General features: G+C 42.0%; 1 protein-coding gene across 1 annotated transcript in view; it reads left to right on the top strand.

Annotated features, from left to right (window-relative positions):
• TBX15 (T-box transcription factor 15) overlaps positions 1-19,015 on the top strand; it is a 177,425-nt gene that overhangs the window by 141,643 nt on the left and 16,767 nt on the right. The window lies entirely within an intron of this gene.

The raw sequence follows: 19,015 nt of genomic DNA on the forward strand, positions 1-19,015 counted from the left end.
GCTAAATGTTATGTTATTGCGTCTTTAATGACCAGCGGCGTTCTTTGTCCACTGCAGGGGTGGCAGTCGGGAAGCCGACAGGCGGAATCCCGACCGCTGGCTTCCCGACTGTCTAATCCCGGCAAGTGTCTAATGACAGGCGTAGAAATCCCGACGCCTATCATTAGACCTACGCCAGGAGACCGATACCTGGCTTACCGATCAAAGGTAAGCCGGGCGCGGACAGCCGCGGGGGGGAGGGTTAGGATAGGGGCTCCCAAGGGGGACTTAGGCTTAGGCACCCCCCCGGGAGGTAAGGGTTAGGCTAGGGGAAGGGGGGTTAGGGTTAGGCACCCCTGGGGGGAGGTTAGGGTTAGGCACCCCCCCTGGGGGACTTAGGTTTAGGCGGCGGGGAAGAGGGTGTTAGGTTTAGGCACTTAGAGGGGGGATTAGGGTTAGGCACTTGGGGGAGAGGTTAGGGTTAGGCACCCCTAAGGGAGGGTTAGGGGGTAGAATAGGGTTAGCAAATATTTACCTTGGACAGTTGGATTTTCACCCCTGCCGGGCAGCCGCTGTCGGGATTTGAACCATGCTGCCAGCGGTAATTCATACCGATTCGGTGGCAGTCGGGGAGCCAGTAACTCCGCAGGTTTACACTAGAGCTGTAACAGTACAGCTATGTATTATTGGGCCGTTCGCCGTGTAGTCTGTGCTAGGAAGTCATACAATACACAAGTATCGCTGATATATGGCGTCTGTGTAATTTGTCACCAATGGTCACGATGACATACTTGGCATATACCAGTATCTACAAAGTTGGGGATCTCACCAGGTTTTCATTGTACTGATGGATCACAAAATATCTCTAATATGAGGTTCCATGGATGTTGTCCTATCATACCGTCTACCTCCCCAGCGGTGCATTCTGCAGACACGAAGAGGAAACAAGTAACAAAGTAGCCTTTTATTGGGGTGCCCATTTATCTAGTTATCTGAACACATAAAACGTAACTTTTATTTCTTCCTTGTTAATAATCGCTCTTCACTGGTGGAAAAATACATTAAAAAGCAGCAAAATAAAACAAGTAAAGGAGGAAATTCTGAAAATACAGACTGTGCAAAGGCAAAATCCTAATCTTGTGTGGACCTGTCTGTATTTTCTGTATATAATTATCTTAGAAATACACGTATGTAATAATATGTAATAATAATAATGTTGTTTGTGACAGGAATATATTGGCTGTGGTGGGTTTTCTAATGAAATCGCAGCTTATACATCACGTCCTACCATCAGGCCCGGAACTAAGGGTGAGCACAGACCACCTCACAGCACCTGAAATCAGATGCAATTCAGAAACACGCCAGATGCCGTTCTTGAAATCCAAGTTCCGAATTGTCAGGACTCGGTGTGACTCGGGACCCCCAAAGTTCGGGTGTGTTCCATTTTCTCAGCATCTGGACCGCCCATATCTAGTTATAAAGCGTGGGGATAATAATACATCAGTCATTGGATGAGGACTTCCTGTTAGGAGCTCTAATTCCAGCCCTCCATATCCCGTATCTCCCCTACATGCTGCGTTACTGATAATGTGCGCTCACCATAGAGTAGAAATGAATTAGCCGCTGATATGGGCTACCTGTATATCTGTATTAGGTGGCTCACATACAGTATTTACACATCGCGGGATAATTATTCAGGACACTTCAGCGGTGTAATAATAACATGGGCGCATCTCCTATTAATAAGAGACCAGAGACCCATGTGTCTTCTAAGCACAGTGCGGCCATCAGTGTGCAATATAAGGTCATTATTACCTATACACATGGGCAGATTGTATAAGTGAATTAGGTGCTTCCCATGTATTAGCATGCATTATTTATTTATCTTAGTCACCATGGGGCCTATTCGTCATACCTTAAAACTCTCTGGAGGTAATTAGGTTTAGAACTCATGGAGTTCTACCTAATTACCGGAGGAACTCATCATTCCTCCTCCCCATAACTATCTATTTAGAATAGTTGTCATTTTTGCGATGACAGCTTTTCGGGAAATAGATAGTTATCTCTATCTACACTAACTTACCGCAGCATGAATCCGTTCTGCAAATGCGCTGTTACATTCGTAAAGCCAGCGCATGCGAAGCACTACTTACAGCTGCGGCCGGGATGTGATCGCGCCTCGGTAGTGTCTAGATTCCCTTTGCGGAGTTGACCCTGACATCATCAGCTACTGTCCAACGTCAGTCTCTACCATCCACGTAGACATGGAGGGGGGAATATAATCTTGTGGCTTGCGTAGCGATCCACCGAGCCCAACGCGTGGCGAGCAAAGCGAACCCGCGAGGGGACAAATTTCTTCTCTGAGTGCATTTTATGCATGTAAAATTCAGTACATTCTGGCACTAATATAGCACCCAGATCATATTGTATTCGTTTTTTTTTTTATAAATGGGCCCCCATATAATGTCACAGGGCTATAGGCTGAGGGCTTTTACCCTCCAATTCCTGGTCACTTCTAATATATACGTAATGATCTGCAGCAGGGGGTGCATTAATCATTATAATACACAAGTTTTCCCAATAAACACCAATATGAAAGCATCAGAAGTGGTGAATTATAAACAGATTCCTCTGGCCTCTATTACACTAATGATTTTGTTATTAGATTAAAAATTCTGCATCCAAAACATAATAGTTCAAGTGCACAGAGAACGTCTCCCTGTACTTCACACCCTACTATAGTCAACAGAGAATGTCTCCCTGTACTTCACACCCTACTGTAGTCTACAGAGAACGTCTCCCTGTACTTCACACCATACTATAGTCCACAGAGAACGTCTCCCTGTACTTCACACCCTACTATAGTCCACAGAGAACGTCTCCCTGTACTTCACACCCTACTATACTCCACAGAGAACGTCTCCCTGTACTTCACACCCTACTATAGTCCACAGAGAACGTCTCCCTGTACTTCACACCCTACTATAGTCCACAGAGAACGTCTCCCAGTACTTCACACCCTACTATAGTCCACAGAGAACGTCTCCCAGTATTTCACACCCTACTATAGTCCACAGAGAACGTCTCCCAGTACTTCACACCCTACTATAGTCCACAGAGAACGTCTCCCAGTACTTCACACCCTACTATAGTCCACAGAGAACGTCTCCCAGTACTTCACACCCTACTATAGTCCACAGAGAACGTCTCCCTGTACTTCACACCCTACTATAGTCCACAGAGAACGTCTCCCAGTACTTCACATCCTACTATAGTCCACAGAGAACGTCTCCCAGTACTTCACACCCTACTATAGTCCACAGAGAACGTCTCCCTGTACTTCACACCCTACTATAGTCCACAGAGAACGTCTCCCTGTACTTCACACCCTACTATAGTCCACAGAGAACGTCTCCCTGTACTTCACACCCTACTATAGTCCACAGAGAACTTCTCCCTGTACTTCACACCCTACTATAGTCCACAGAGAACGTCTCCCAGTACTTCACACCCTACTATAGTCCACAGAGAATGTCTCCCTGTATTTCACACCCTACTATAGTCCACAGAGAACGTCTCCCTGTACTTCACACCCTACTATAGTCCACAGAGAACATCTCCCCGTACTTCACACCCTACTATAGTCCACAGAGAACGTCTCCCCGTACTTCACACCCTACTATAGTCCACAGAGAACGTCTCCCCGTACTTCACACCCTACTATAGTCCACAGAGAACGTCTCCCCGTACTTCACACCCTACTATAGTCCACAGAGAACGTCTCCCTGTACTTCACACCCTACTATAGTCCACAGAGAACGTCTCCCTGTACTTCACACCCTACTATAGTCCACAGAGAACGTCTCCCAGTACTTCACACCCTACTATAGTCCACAGAGAACGTCTCCCAGTACTTCACACCCTACTATAGTCCACAGAGAACGTCTCCCTGTACTTCACACCCTACTATAGTCCACAGAGAACGTCTCCCAGTACTTCACACCCTACTATAGTCCACAGAGAACGTCTCCCTGTACTTCACACCCTACTATAGTCCACAGAGAACGTCTCCCTGTACTTCACACCCTACTATAGTCCACAGAGAACGTCTCCCAGTACTTCACACCCTACTATAGTCCACAGAGAACGTCTCCCAGTACTTCACACCCTACTATAGTCCACAGAGAACGTCTCCCTGTACTTCACACCCTACTATAGTCCACAGAGAACGTCTCCCAGTACTTCACACCCTACTATAGTCCACAGAGAACGTCTCCCAGTACTTCACACCCTACTATAGTCCACAGAGAACGTCTCCCTGTACTTCACACCCTACTATAGTCCACAGAGAACGTCTCCCTGTACTTCACACCCTACTATAGTCCACAGAGAACGTCTCCCTGTACTTCACACCCTACTATAGTCCACAGAGAACTTCTCCCTGTACTTCACACCGTACTATAGTCCACAGAGAACGTCTCCCAGTACTTCACACCCTACTATAGTCCACAGAGAATGTCTCCCTGTATTTCACACCCTACTATAGTCCACAGAGAACGTCTCCCTGTACTTCACACCCTACTATAGTCCACAGAGAACATCTCCCCGTACTTCACACCCTACTATAGTCCACAGAGAACGTCTCCCCGTACTTCACACCCTACTATAGTCCACAGAGAACGTCTCCCCGTACTTCACACCCTACTATAGTCCACAGAGAACGTCTCCCCGTACTTCACACCCTACTATAGTCCACAGAGAACGTCTCCCTGTACTTCACACCCTACTATAGTCTACAGAGAACGTCTCCCTGTACTTCACACCCTACTATAGTCTACAGAGAACGTCTCCCTGTACTTCACGCCCTACTATAGTCTACAGACAATGTCTCCCTGTACTTCACACCCAACTATAGTCTACAGAGAATGTCTCCCTGTACTTCACACCCTACTATAGTCCACAGAGAACGTCTCCCTGTACTTCACACTCTACTATAGTCTACAGAGAACATCTCCCTGTACTTCACACCCTACTATAGTCCACAGAGAACGTCTCCCTGTACCTCACACCCTACTATAGTCCACAGAGAACGTCTCCCTTTACTTCACACCCTACTATAGTCCACAGAGAACGTCTCCCTGTACTTCACACCCTACTATAGTCTACAGAGAATGTCTCCCTGTACTTCACACCCTACCATAGTCTACAGAGAACGTCTCTCTGTACTTCACACCCTACTATAGTCCACAGAGAACGTCTCCCTGTACTTCACACCCTACTTATAGTCTACTGAGAACGTCTCCCTGTACTTCACACCCTACTATAGTCTACTGAGAATGTCTCCTTGTACTTCACACCCTACTATAGTCTACAGAGAGAGTTGCCTGCTCTGTAAAATTACTTTCTGACACTAAACCACATAATTATTCATTCTTATGTTCTTTTTCGGACCCGTTTCTGTTTAATGTAGCAGCCCGACCCCCCACTCATCTGGTTTCATAAATACATGGGGATAACAAAAGGTTAAAGAGAACTTGTCATGTTAAATTTCTCCTTCTCGTAGTAGATGGGATCCAGAGTACACGGCCCAGGACGGACACTCTATAAAAATACCTCTTTAATTGCATGCAGCGCTCTCAAAATAACTCAAAGTATCTGTACTGGAAGCGTCGCCTGGTATATAAATGCACGGCACAATGCACAAGATTGCTGGGTGAGACGGATGCTAATAAATCGGAAACATTCACATGTTTTTTTTATTTTGATAGATTGGCCAGTTCTACCATATACTGTATGTCTTAATGATGGAGATTAGGAAAACATGGACCTGCCATAATGTACAGTAAATGTGCTGAGGGTGTGAGATCACATGTGCTGGCCATATAGCCTAGTAACTGGTCTGAGGCTGCGATACGGAGACCTGATATACAAGACAATGTATTTGGTAAATGCAAGATGGCCAATAGAATTGGTGTGAAACATATTGAGGCTTAGACAAGATGAACAAACGGTCTGGCCATGTACTCCGGTAACGTCTTATTTGTGGACATATAGGGTACAAGTCACAAAAATTTAATTTTATGGTTTAAAATTATCTTCTAAATAACCAATTGACTTTTATATTCACTAATAAAATAAATCACTTAGAATTATTTTTTTTTAAAGTCAACTTTCTGAAAACAGTTTTTTTTTAAAAAGATTAGCCAAAAAACGTAGCTTTGTCATTCTAACAACCATTCAATGCTGACTTTTAAACTCATGATCAGGATGTTTTTTTCTACGAACACAAATTTGATGGTGATCTCGTTCCATGCCGTGGTGACAGCTTCACAAAGAACCAGGTTGGGTTCAGGAAAAGCTTTCACAGTATCAGACCACCATCCTGATCTACTCCTAACTGACCACCATCCTGATCTACTCCTAACTGACCACCATCCTGATCTTCTCCTAACTGACCACCATACTGATCTACTCCTAATTGACCACCATCCTGATCTACTCCTGACCACCATCCTGATCTATTCCTGACCACCATCCTGATTTACTCCTAACTGACCACCATCCTGATCTACTCCTAACTGACCACCATCCTGATCTACTCCTGTGACCACCATCCTGATCTACTAAGTGACCACCATCTTTATCTACTCCTAACTGACCACCTTCCTGATTTCTTAACTGACCACCATCCTGATCTCCTAAGTGACCACCATCCTGATCTACTCCTAAATGACAACCATCCTGCTCACCTAACTGACCACCACCATGATCTACTCCTATCTGACCACCATCCTGATCTCCTGACCACCATCCTGATCTCCTAACTGACCACATCCTGATCTCCAAACTGACCACCATCCTGATCTCAAAACTGACCACCATCCTGATCTCAAAACTGACCACCATCCTGATCTCAAAACTGACCACCATCCTGATCTCCTAACTGACCACCATCCTGATCTCCTAACTGACCACCAACTTAAGCTCCTAACTGACCACCATCCTGATCTTCTAAGAGACCACCATCCTGATCTACTCCTAAGTGACCACTATCCTGATATTCTAAGTGACTGTCATCCGGCTCCATTCCTAACTGACCGTCATATAGCTCCATTCCTAGATGATCATCATCCGGCTCCCTTTCTAAATGACTGTCATCCGGCTCCTTTCCTACCTGAGTGTCATTTGGATCTAGACCCAAATTACTTTCTTCTGGCTGTAGTCCTTCCCTTGGCTGTAGTCCTTCCCTTGGCTGTAGTTCGTCCCTTGGCTCTAGTCCTTTGAATCAGAATGTAAAGTTTTGATGAGTCTGCAGTACTTCCAGTGTTTCTTCATTTAATGAATTTATTTACTGGTCTCTGCTGGCTGTAGCTATGTCTATTCAGCTTTTGGCTCTTCTCACTTGCTAGACGTGACTTATTTTTCTTTGCTTGGCTTCTAATCTACTACAGACTCCCTCTCATTGCATTTATCATAAATGCCCCTAGTCTGCTTTTATTCTAACTGTCCCTAATCCAAATATCTGTCCATATGCTTTTCTCTTAATAGGCCATCATCTACCCATTGCTAGCCAGTCCTGTCTGCTAATGACACTGGTTCCCCAATGGTCTGCTTCTAGCTGTGCCTCACTTATATCCACTGGAGTCCCTTCTCTTCCCTATGTGCCCCTCTCAGTTGTTGGAGGTGGAACTCTACATATGTGACTGAAGTTATGCTATTAATCCAGAATTTGTGGATGCATAGTTAGATGAAGGGGGATTAAATACCTATAGCTGGCAGCATATGAATGACAAAACATCTTGGTTTTGCACTAAAATATAGCTTGTTTTGCCTCAGTTATCATTATACTGAGAATGTCTTTATTATATGTGGCAATTTTGTGTGTGTGAAGTGTTTTATCACATTGATCGGACTGTATCTGGTAAGTGTATCATGGGAGAAGACAATAACTGATCTCCACCAGCTCTGAGCTGGGGCACAATGAATGTCCTGTAGAATGTGCCCTCTGCGCCCCTTTATCTGGCAAACAATTCTGCACCATCACCTTCACTTACTGTAGCCCCAACTCACTGGTTTATTGTGGAGATATTCTAGAAGCCCAACATTGCGGACAACTTTCTTCCATATTCGGCACTAATAACGACTGACAGCTACGTGTACTGTATGCCTCTAGTATCAGATAACCCTAAATGTGTTTATTATCTGCCTCTAAATCTGTCTTTCATCTGCTCCTCAGGCTATCCATGGCCTGATCGTAAATCTGTCTATCATCTACCCCTAAACCTATCCATGGCCTGATCGTAAATCTATCAACTACCCCTCAATATATACATTGTCTGATTGTAAATCTGTCTATCATCTGCTCCTCAATATATCCATGGCCTGATCATAAATCTGTCTATCAACTACCCCTCAATATATACATTGTCTGATTGTAAATCTGTCTATCATCTGCTCCTCAATCTATACATCGTCTGATCGTAAATCTGTTTATCATCTGCTTCTCAATCTATACATCGTCTGATCGTAAATCTGTCTATCATCTGCTCCTCAATCTATCCATCGTCTGATCGTAAATCTGTTTATCATCTGCTCCTCAATCTATACATCTTCTGATCGTAAATCTGTCTATCATCTGCTCCTCAATATATACATCGTCTGATCGTAAATCTGTTTATCATCTGCTCCTCAATCTATACATCTTCTGATCTTAAATCTGTCTATCATCTGCTCCTCAATATATACATCGTCTGATCGTAAATCTGTTTATCATCTGCTCCTCAATCTATACATCGTCTGATCGTAAATCTGTCTATCATCTACTCCTCAATCTATACATCGTCTGATCGTAAATCTGTCTATCATCTGCTCCTCAATCTATCCATGGCCTGATCGTAAATCTATCTATCATCTACTCTTCGATCTATACATCGTCTGATGGTAAATCTGTCTATCATCTGCTCCTCAATCTATCCATCGTCTGATCGTAAATCTGTCTATCATCTGCTCCTCAATCTATACATCGTCTGATCGTATATCTGTCTATCATCTGCTCCTCAGTCTATACATTGTCTGATCGTAAATCTGTCTATCATCTGCTCCTCAATCTATACATCGTCTGATTGTAAATCTGTCTATCATCTGCTACTCAATCTATACATCGTCTGATTGTAAATCTGTCTATCATCTGCTCCTCAATCTATACATCATCTGACTGTAAATCTGTCTATCATCTGCTCCTCAATGTATACATCGTCTCATCGTAAATCTGTCTATCATCTGCTCCTCAATCTATACATCGTCTCATCGTAAATCTGTCTATCATCTGCTCCTCAATCTATACATCGTCTCATCGTAAATCTGTCTATCATCTGCTCCTCAATCTATACATCGTCTGATTGTAAATCTGTCCATCATCTGCTCCTCAATCTATCCATCGTCTGATCGTAAATCTGTCTATCATCTACCACTCAATCTATACATCATCTGATTGTAAATCTGTCTATCATCTACCACTCAATCTATACATCATCTGATTGTAAATCTGTCTATCATCTGCTCCTCAATCTATACATCGTCTGATCGTAAATCTGTCTATCATCTACCCCTCAATCTATACATCGTCTGATCGTATATCTGTCTATCATCTGCTCCTCAATCTATACATCATCTAATCGTAAATCTGTCTATCATCTGCTCCTCAATCTATACATCGTCTGATCGTAAATCTGTCTATCATCTGCTCCTCAATCTATACATCGTCTGATCGTAAATCTGTCTATCATCTGCTCCTCAATCTATACATTGTCTGATCGTAAATCTGTCTATCATCTGCTCCTCAATCTATACATCGTCTGATTGTAAATCTGTCTATCATCTGCTCCTCAATCTATACATCGTCTCATCATAAATCTGTCTATCATCTGTTCCTCAATCTATCCATGGCCTGATCGTAAATATGTCTATCATCTGCTCCTCTGTCTATACATCGTCTGATCGTAAATATGTCTATCATCTGTTCCTCAATCTATACATCATCTGATCGTAAATCTGTCTATCATCTGCTCCTCAATCTATACATCGTCTGATCGTAAATCTGTCTATCATCTGCTCCTCAATCTATCCATTGCCTGATCATAAATCTGTCTATCATCTGCTCCTCAATCTATACATCGTCTGATCGTAAATCTGTCTATCATCTGCTCCTCAATCTATACAACATCTGATCATAAATCTGTCTATCATCTGCTCCTCAATCTATCCATAGTCTGATCGTAAATCTGTCTATCATCTGCTCCTCAATCTATACATCGTCTGATTGTAAATCTGTCTATCATCTGCTCCTCAATCTATATATCGTCTGATCGTAAATCTGTCTATCATCTGCTCCTCAATCTATACATCGTCTCATCGTAAATCTGTCTATCATCTGCTCCTCAATCTATACATCATCTGATCATAAATCTGTCTATCATCTGCTCCTCAATCTATACATCGTCTGATCGTAAATCTGTCTATCATCTGCTCCTAAATCTATCCATCGTCTGATCGTAAATCTGTCTATCATCTGCTCCTCAATCTATACATCGTCTGATCGTAAATCTGTCTATCATCTGCTCCTCAATCTATACATCGTCTGATTGTAAATCTGTCTGTCATCTGCTCCTCAATCTATACATCATCTGATCATAAATCTGTCTATCATCTGCTCCTCAATCTATCCATCGTCTGATTGTAAATCTGTCTATCACCTGCTCCTGAGTCTATACATCGTCTGATTGTAAATCTGTCTATCATCTGCTCCTCAATCTATCCATCGTCTGATTGTAAATCTGTCTATCATCTGCTCCTCAATCTATACATCGTCTGATTGTAAATCTGTCTATCATCTGCTCCTCAATCTATACATCGTCTGATTGTAAATCTGTCTATCATCTGCTCCTCAATCTATACATCGTCTGATTGTAAATCTGTCTATCATCTGCTCCTCGATCTATACATCGTCTGATTGTAAATCTGTCTATCATCTACTTCTGAATCTAAATCCTAAATCTGTTTTTTTTTTCTGGCTATTATCTCTTTTGTCTATCATCTAAACGTAAATCTAATCTTATTCACCTGCTCCTAAATCTGTCCATCATTAACTGATAAATCTTATATCACCTACTCTCATATCTGTCCGTCACCTACTCTTATATCTGTCTGTCATTATACATAATTCTTATATCACCTACTCTTATATCTGTGTCATCTAAATCTAAATCTTATATCACCTTCTCTTATATCTGTCCATCACCTACTCTTATATTCATATCTCCCAACATTTGAAGTTGTAAAGTAGTGACAGGTCGCGCGCCGAAGACGCGCGCGGCCAAAAAGGGGGCGCGGCTTAAGGAAAAAGGGGCTGAACTTATGGAAAACTGGGCGGAGCCTCACGGCTTCCCCCGTTTACGTCACTGGGGCGTGCCCAGCACTCTCCGAGACGCTGGGCAGCCCCCAGGCTCTCTGTACACAAGAGAACAGATGCCGTGCGTAAGCGCATGGCATCTGTTCTCCTCCTGCACACCCTCTGCTCTGCTATGCAGGGCAGCGGTTTGTGCTTTCCCCAACTTCCCCCCCACCGCGGGACCCTGCGGCCCATGGGCAGGACAGCGGCACAGTCCCAGAAAAATGGGACTGTCCCACTAGAAGCAGGACAGTTGGGAGGTATGTATATTTGTTTGTGATTACACCTAAATCTTTTATCACCTACTCATATATCTGTCTGTCATCTACTCCTAAATCTTATATTACCTTACACCTTATGGCCCTCATTCAGAGCCGTACGCTCTGAGCAGAGCGCACGCTCTGAATGAGGGCCGCCCTCCATAATTATGGAGCGTCCTCCTGGACGCTCGTATAGCTGTGGGTCACCACCCACAGCCTATACGAGCGTACAGTTTGATGGCCGCGATGGTCTTGACCATCGCGACCATCGCCACTGCGAGCCGGAGCCTGCGGTTGAGGTTTTCAACTGCAAGGCCCGGAGTGATTTTGGCTCTATCAGAGTCAAAATCACTCCCACTGACATCACTAGTGATGTCAGTGGGCCGGCTTCTGACGGTAGGCGTTCCCTTGGGAACGCCCCCGTCTGGGAGGCACGCCCCCGGCACGCCCACCAAAGGGGGCGTGCTGTCAATCAACATCGACAGCACGCCCCCTTTGATCAGACACAACGAGCGAAGGAAAGTCCTTCGCTCGTCGCGTCTGGCGCATGCGCACGACGGAGCTCCCGCGGTCGTGCGCATGCGCAGTGCACAACATCGACCCACTTGCGAGCGGACAGCCGCTTGCGAGTGGGTCTGAATCAGGCCCAATGTCTGTCCATCATTCCTGTCTATCACCTACTCTTACGTCTGTCTGTCACTTACCCCTACATCTGTCTATCACCTACTCTTATGTCTGTCTGTCACTTACTCCTACATCTGTCTATCACCTACTCTTATATCTATCACTTACCCCTACATCTGTCTATCACCTACTCTTATATCTATCACTTACCCCTACATATGTCTATCACCTACTCTTATATCTATCACTTACCCCTACATCTGTCACCTACTCTTATATCTATCACTTACCCCTACATCTGTCTATCACCTACTCTTATATCTATCACTTACCCCTATATGTGTCACCTACTCTTATAGCTATCACTTACCCCTACATCTGTCTATCACCTACTCTTATATCTATCACTTACCCCTACATCTGTCTATCACCTACTCTTATATCCATCACTTACCCCTACATCTGTCTATCACCTACTCTTATATCTATCACTTACCCCTACATCTGTCTATCACCTACTCTTATATCTATTACTTACCCTACATCTGTCTATCACCTACTCTTATATCTATCACTTACCCCTACATCTGTCTATCACCTACTCTTATATCCATCACTTACCCCTATATCTGTCTATCACTTACTCTTATATCTATCACTTACCCCTACATCTGTCTATCACCTACTCTTATATCTATCACTTACCCTACATCTGTCTATCACCTACTCTTATATCTATCACTTACCCCTACATCTGTCTATCACCTACTCTTATATCTATCACTTACCCTACATCTGTCTATCACCTACTCTTATATCTATTACTTACCCCTACATCTGTCTATCACCTACTCTTATATCCATCACTTACCCCTATATCTGTCTATCACTTACTCTTATATCTATCACTTACCCCTATATCTGTCTATCACTTACTCTTATATCTATCACTTACCCCTACATCTATCGCCTACTCTTATATCTATCACTTACCCCTACATCTGTCTATCACCTACTCTTATATCTATCACTTACCCTACATCTGTCTATCACCTACTCTTATATCTCTCACTTACCCTACATCTGTCTACCACCTACTCTTATATCTATCACTTACCCTACATCTGTCTACCACCTACTCTTATATCTATCACTTACCCCTACATCTATCTATCACCTACTCTTATATCTATCACTTACCCCTACATCTGTCACCTACTCTTATATCCATCACTTACCCCTACATCTTTTACATCTTTCTATCACCTACTCTTATATCTATCACTTACCCCTACATCTGTCTATCACCTACTCTTATATCTATCAGTTACCCTACATATGTCTTTCACCTACTCTTATATCTATCACTTACCCTACATCTGTCTATCACCTACTCTTATATCTATCACTTACCCTACATATGTCTATCACCTACTCGTATATCTATTATTTACCCTACATCTGTCTATCACCTACTCTTATATCTATCACTTACCCCTACATCTGTCACCTACTCTTATATCTATCACTTACCCCTACATCTGTCTGTCACCTACTCTCATATCTATCACTTACCCCTACATCTGTCTATCACCTACTCTTATATCTATCTATCACTTACCCCTACATCTGTCTATCACCTACTCTTATATCCATCACTTACCCCTACATCTGTCTATCACCTACTCTTATATCTATCACTTACCCCTACATCTGTCTATCACCTACTCTTATATCTATCACTTACCCCTACATATGTCTATCACCTACTCTTATATCTATCACTTACCCCTACATCTGTCTATCACCTACTCTTATATCCATCACTTACCCCTACATCTATCACCTACTCTTATATCTATCACTTACCCTACATCTGTCTATCACCTACTCTCATATCTATCACTTACCCCTACATCTGTCTATCACCTACTCTTATATCCATCACTTACCCCTACATCTGTCTATCACCTACTCTTATATCTATCACTTACCCCTACATCTGTCTATCACCTACTCTTATATCTATCACTTACCCTACTTCTGTCTATCACCTACTCTTATATCTATCACTTACCGCTACATCTGTCTATCACCTACTCTTATATCTATCACTTACCCCTACATCTGTCTATCACCTACTCTTATATCCATCACTTACCCCTACATCTGACTATCACCTACTCTTATATCTATCACTTACCCCTACATCTGTCTATCACCTACTCTTATATCTATCACTACCCCTACATCTATCGCCTACTCTTATATCTATCACTTACCCCTACATCTGTCTATCACCTACTCTTATATCTATCACTTACCCTACATCTGTCTATCACCTACTCTTATATCTATTACTTACCCCTACATCTGTCTATCACCTACTCTTATATCCATCACTTACCCCTATATCTGTCTATCACTTACTCTTATATCTATCACTTACCCCTATATCTGTCTATCACTTACTCTTATATCTATCACTTACCCCTACATCTATCGCCTACTCTTATATCTATCACTTACCCCTACATCTGTCTATCACCTACTCTTATATCTATCACTTACCCTACATCTGTCTATCACCTACTCTTATATCTCTCACTTACCCTACATCTGTCTATCACCTACTCTTATATCTATCACTTACCCCTACATCTGTCTATCACCTACTCTTATATCTATCACTTACCCCTACATCTGTCTATCACCTACTCTTATATCTATCACTTACCCCTACATCTGTCTATCACCTACTCTTATATCTATCACTTACCCCTACATCTGTCTATCACCTACTCTTATATCTATCACTTACCCCTACATCTGTCTATCACCTACTCTTATATCCATCACTTACCCCTACATCTATCACCTACTCTTATATCTCTCACTTACCCTACATCTGTCTATCACCTACTCTTATATCTATCACTTACCCCTACATCTATCACCTACTCTTATATCTATCACTTACCTCTACATCTGTCTATCACCTACTCTTATATCTATCACTTACCCCTACATCTGTCTATCACCTACTCTTATATCCATCACTTACCCCTACATCTATCACCTACTCTTATATCTCTCACTTACCCCTACATCTCTCTATCACCTACTCTTATATCTATCACTTACCCCTACATCTGTCTATCACCTACTCTTATATCTATCACTTACCCCTACATCTGTCTATCACCTACTCTTATATCTATCACTTACCCCTACATCTATCACCTACTCTTATATCTCTCACTTACCCCTACATCTCTCTATCACCTACTCTTATATCTATCACTTGCCCCTACATCTGTCTATCACCTACTCTTATATCTATCACTTACCCCTACATCTGTCTATCACCTACTCTTATATCTATCACTTACCCCTACATCTGTCTATCACCTACTCTTATATCTATCACTTACCCCTACATCTGTCTATCACCTACTCTTATATCTATCACTTACCCCTACATCTGTCTATCACCTACTTTTATATCTATCACTTACCCCTACATCTGTCTATCACCTACTCTTATATCCATCACTTACCCCTACATCTATCACCTACTCTTATATCTCTCACTTACCCCTACATCTCTCTATCACCTACTCTTATATCTATCACTTACCCCTACATCTGTCTATCACCTACTCTTATATCTATCACTTACCCCTACATCTGTCTATCACCTACTCTTATATCCATCACTTACCCCTACATCTATCACCTACTCTTATATCTATCACTTACCCTACATCTGTCTATCACCTACTCTCATATCTATCACTTACCCCTACATCTGTCTATCACCTACTCTTATATCCATCACTTACCCCTACATCTGTCTATCACCTACTCTTATATCTATCACTTACCCCTACATCTGTCTATCACCTACTCTTATATCTATCACTTACCCTACTTCTGTCTATCACCTACTCTTATATCTATCACTTACCGCTACATCTGTCTATCACCTACTCTTATATCTATCACTTACCCCTACATCTGTCTATCACCTACTCTTATATCCATCACTTACCCCTACATCTGACTATCACCTACTCTTATATCTATCACTTACCCCTACATCTGTCTATCACCTACTCTTATATCTATCACTACCCCTACATCTATCGCCTACTCTTATATCTATCACTTACCCCTACATCTGTCTATCATCTACTCTTATATCTATCACTTACCCTACATCTGTCTATCACCTACTCTTATATCTATTACTTACCCCTACATCTGTCTATCACCTACTCTTATATCCATCACTTACCCCTATATCTGTCTATCACTTACTCTTATATCTATCACTTACCCCTATATCTGTCTATCACTTACTCTTATATCTATCACTTACCCCTACATCTATCGCCTACTCTTATATCTATCACTTACCCCTACATCTGTCTATCACCTACTCTTATATCTATCACTTACCCTACATCTGTCTATCACCTACTCTTATATCTCTCACTTACCCTACATCTGTCTATCACCTACTCTTATATCTATAACTTACCCCTACATCTGTCTATCACCTACTCTTATATCTATCACTTACCCCTACATCTGTCTATCACCTACTCTTATATCTATCACTTACCCCTACATCTGTCTATCACCTACTCTTATATCTATCACTTACCCCTACATCTGTCTATCACCTACTCTTATATCTATCACTTACCCCTACATCTGTCTATCACCTACTCTTATATCCATCACTTACCCCTACATCTATCACCTACTCTTATATCTCTCACTTACCCTACATCTGTCTATCACCTACTCTTATATCTATCACTTACCCCTACATCTATCACCTACTCTTATATCTATCACTTACCTCTACATCTGTCTATCACCTACTCTTATATCTATCACTTACCCCTACATCTGTCTATCACCTACTCTTATATCCATCACTTACCCCTACATCTATCACCTACTCTTATATCTCTCACTTACCCCTACATCTCTCTATCACCTACTCTTATATCTATCACTTACCCCTACATCTGTCTATCACCTACTCTTATATCTATCACTTACCCCTACATCTGTCTATCACCTACTCTTATATCTATCACTTACCCCTACATCTATCACCTACTCTTATATCTCTCACTTACCCCTACATCTCTCTATCACCTACTCTTATATCTATCACTTGCCCCTACATCTGTCTATCACCTACTCTTATATCTATCACTTACCCCTACATCTGTCTATCACCTACTCTTATATCTATCACTTACCCCTACATCTGTCTATCACCTACTCTTATATCTATCACTTACCCCTACATCTGTCTATCACCTACTCTTATATCTATCACTTACCCCTACATCTGTCTATCACCTACTTTTATATCTATCACTTACCCCTACATCTGTCTATCACCTACTCTTATATCCATCACTTACCCCTACATCTATCACCTACTCTTATATCTCTCACTTACCCCTACATCTCTCTATCACCTACTCTTATATCTATCACTTACCCCTACATCTGTCTATCACCTACTCTTATATCTATCACTTACCCCTACATCTGTCTATCACCTACTCTTATATCTATCACTTACCCCTACATCTGTCTATCACCTACTCTTATATCTATCACTTACCCCTACATCTGTCTATCACCTACTCTTATATCTATCACTTACCCTACATCTGTCTATCACCTACTCTTATATCTATTACTTACCCCTACATCTGTCTATCACCTACTCTTATATCCATCACTTACCCCTATATCTGTCTATCACTTACTCTTATATCTATCACTTACCCCTATATCTGTCTATCACTTACTCTTATATCTATCACTTACCCCTACATCTATCGCCTACTCTTATATCTATCACTTACCCCTACATCTGTCTATCACCTACTCTTATATCTATCACTTACCCTACATCTGTCTATCACCTACTCTTATATCTCTCACTTACCCTACATCTGTCTACCACCTACTCTTATATCTATCACTTACCCTACATCTGTCTACCACCTACTCTTATATCTATCACTTACCCCTACATCTATCTATCACCTACTCTTATATCTATCACTTACCCCTACATCTGTCACCTACTCTTATATCCATCACTTACCCCTACATCTTTTACATCTTTCTATCACCTACTCTTATATTTATCACTTACCCCTACATCTGTCTATCACCTACTCTTATATCTATCAGTTACCCTACATATGTCTATCACCTACTCTTATATCTATCACTTACCCTACATCTGTCTATCACCTACTCTTATATCTATCACTTACCCTACATATGTCTATCACCTACTCGTATATCTATTACTTACCCTACATCTGTCTATCACCTACTCTTATATCTATCACTTACCCCTACATCTGTCTATCACCTACTCTTATATCTATCACTTACCCCTACATCTGTCACCTACTCTTATATCTATCACTTACCCCTACATCTGTCTGTCACCTACTCTCATATCTATCACTTACCCCTACATCTGTCTATCACCTACTCTTATATCTATCTATCACTTACCCCTACATCTGTCTATCACCTACTCTTATACCCATCACTTACCCCTACATCTGTCTATCACCTACTATTATATCTATCACTTACCCCTACATCTGTCTATCACCTACTCTTATATCTATCACTTACCCCT

This window comes from Taudactylus pleione, unplaced genomic scaffold, assembly GCF_031769625.1.
Source record: "Taudactylus pleione unplaced genomic scaffold, aTauple2 ptg001412l, whole genome shotgun sequence".
Classification (NCBI taxonomy): domain Eukaryota; kingdom Metazoa; phylum Chordata; class Amphibia; order Anura; family Myobatrachidae; genus Taudactylus; species Taudactylus pleione.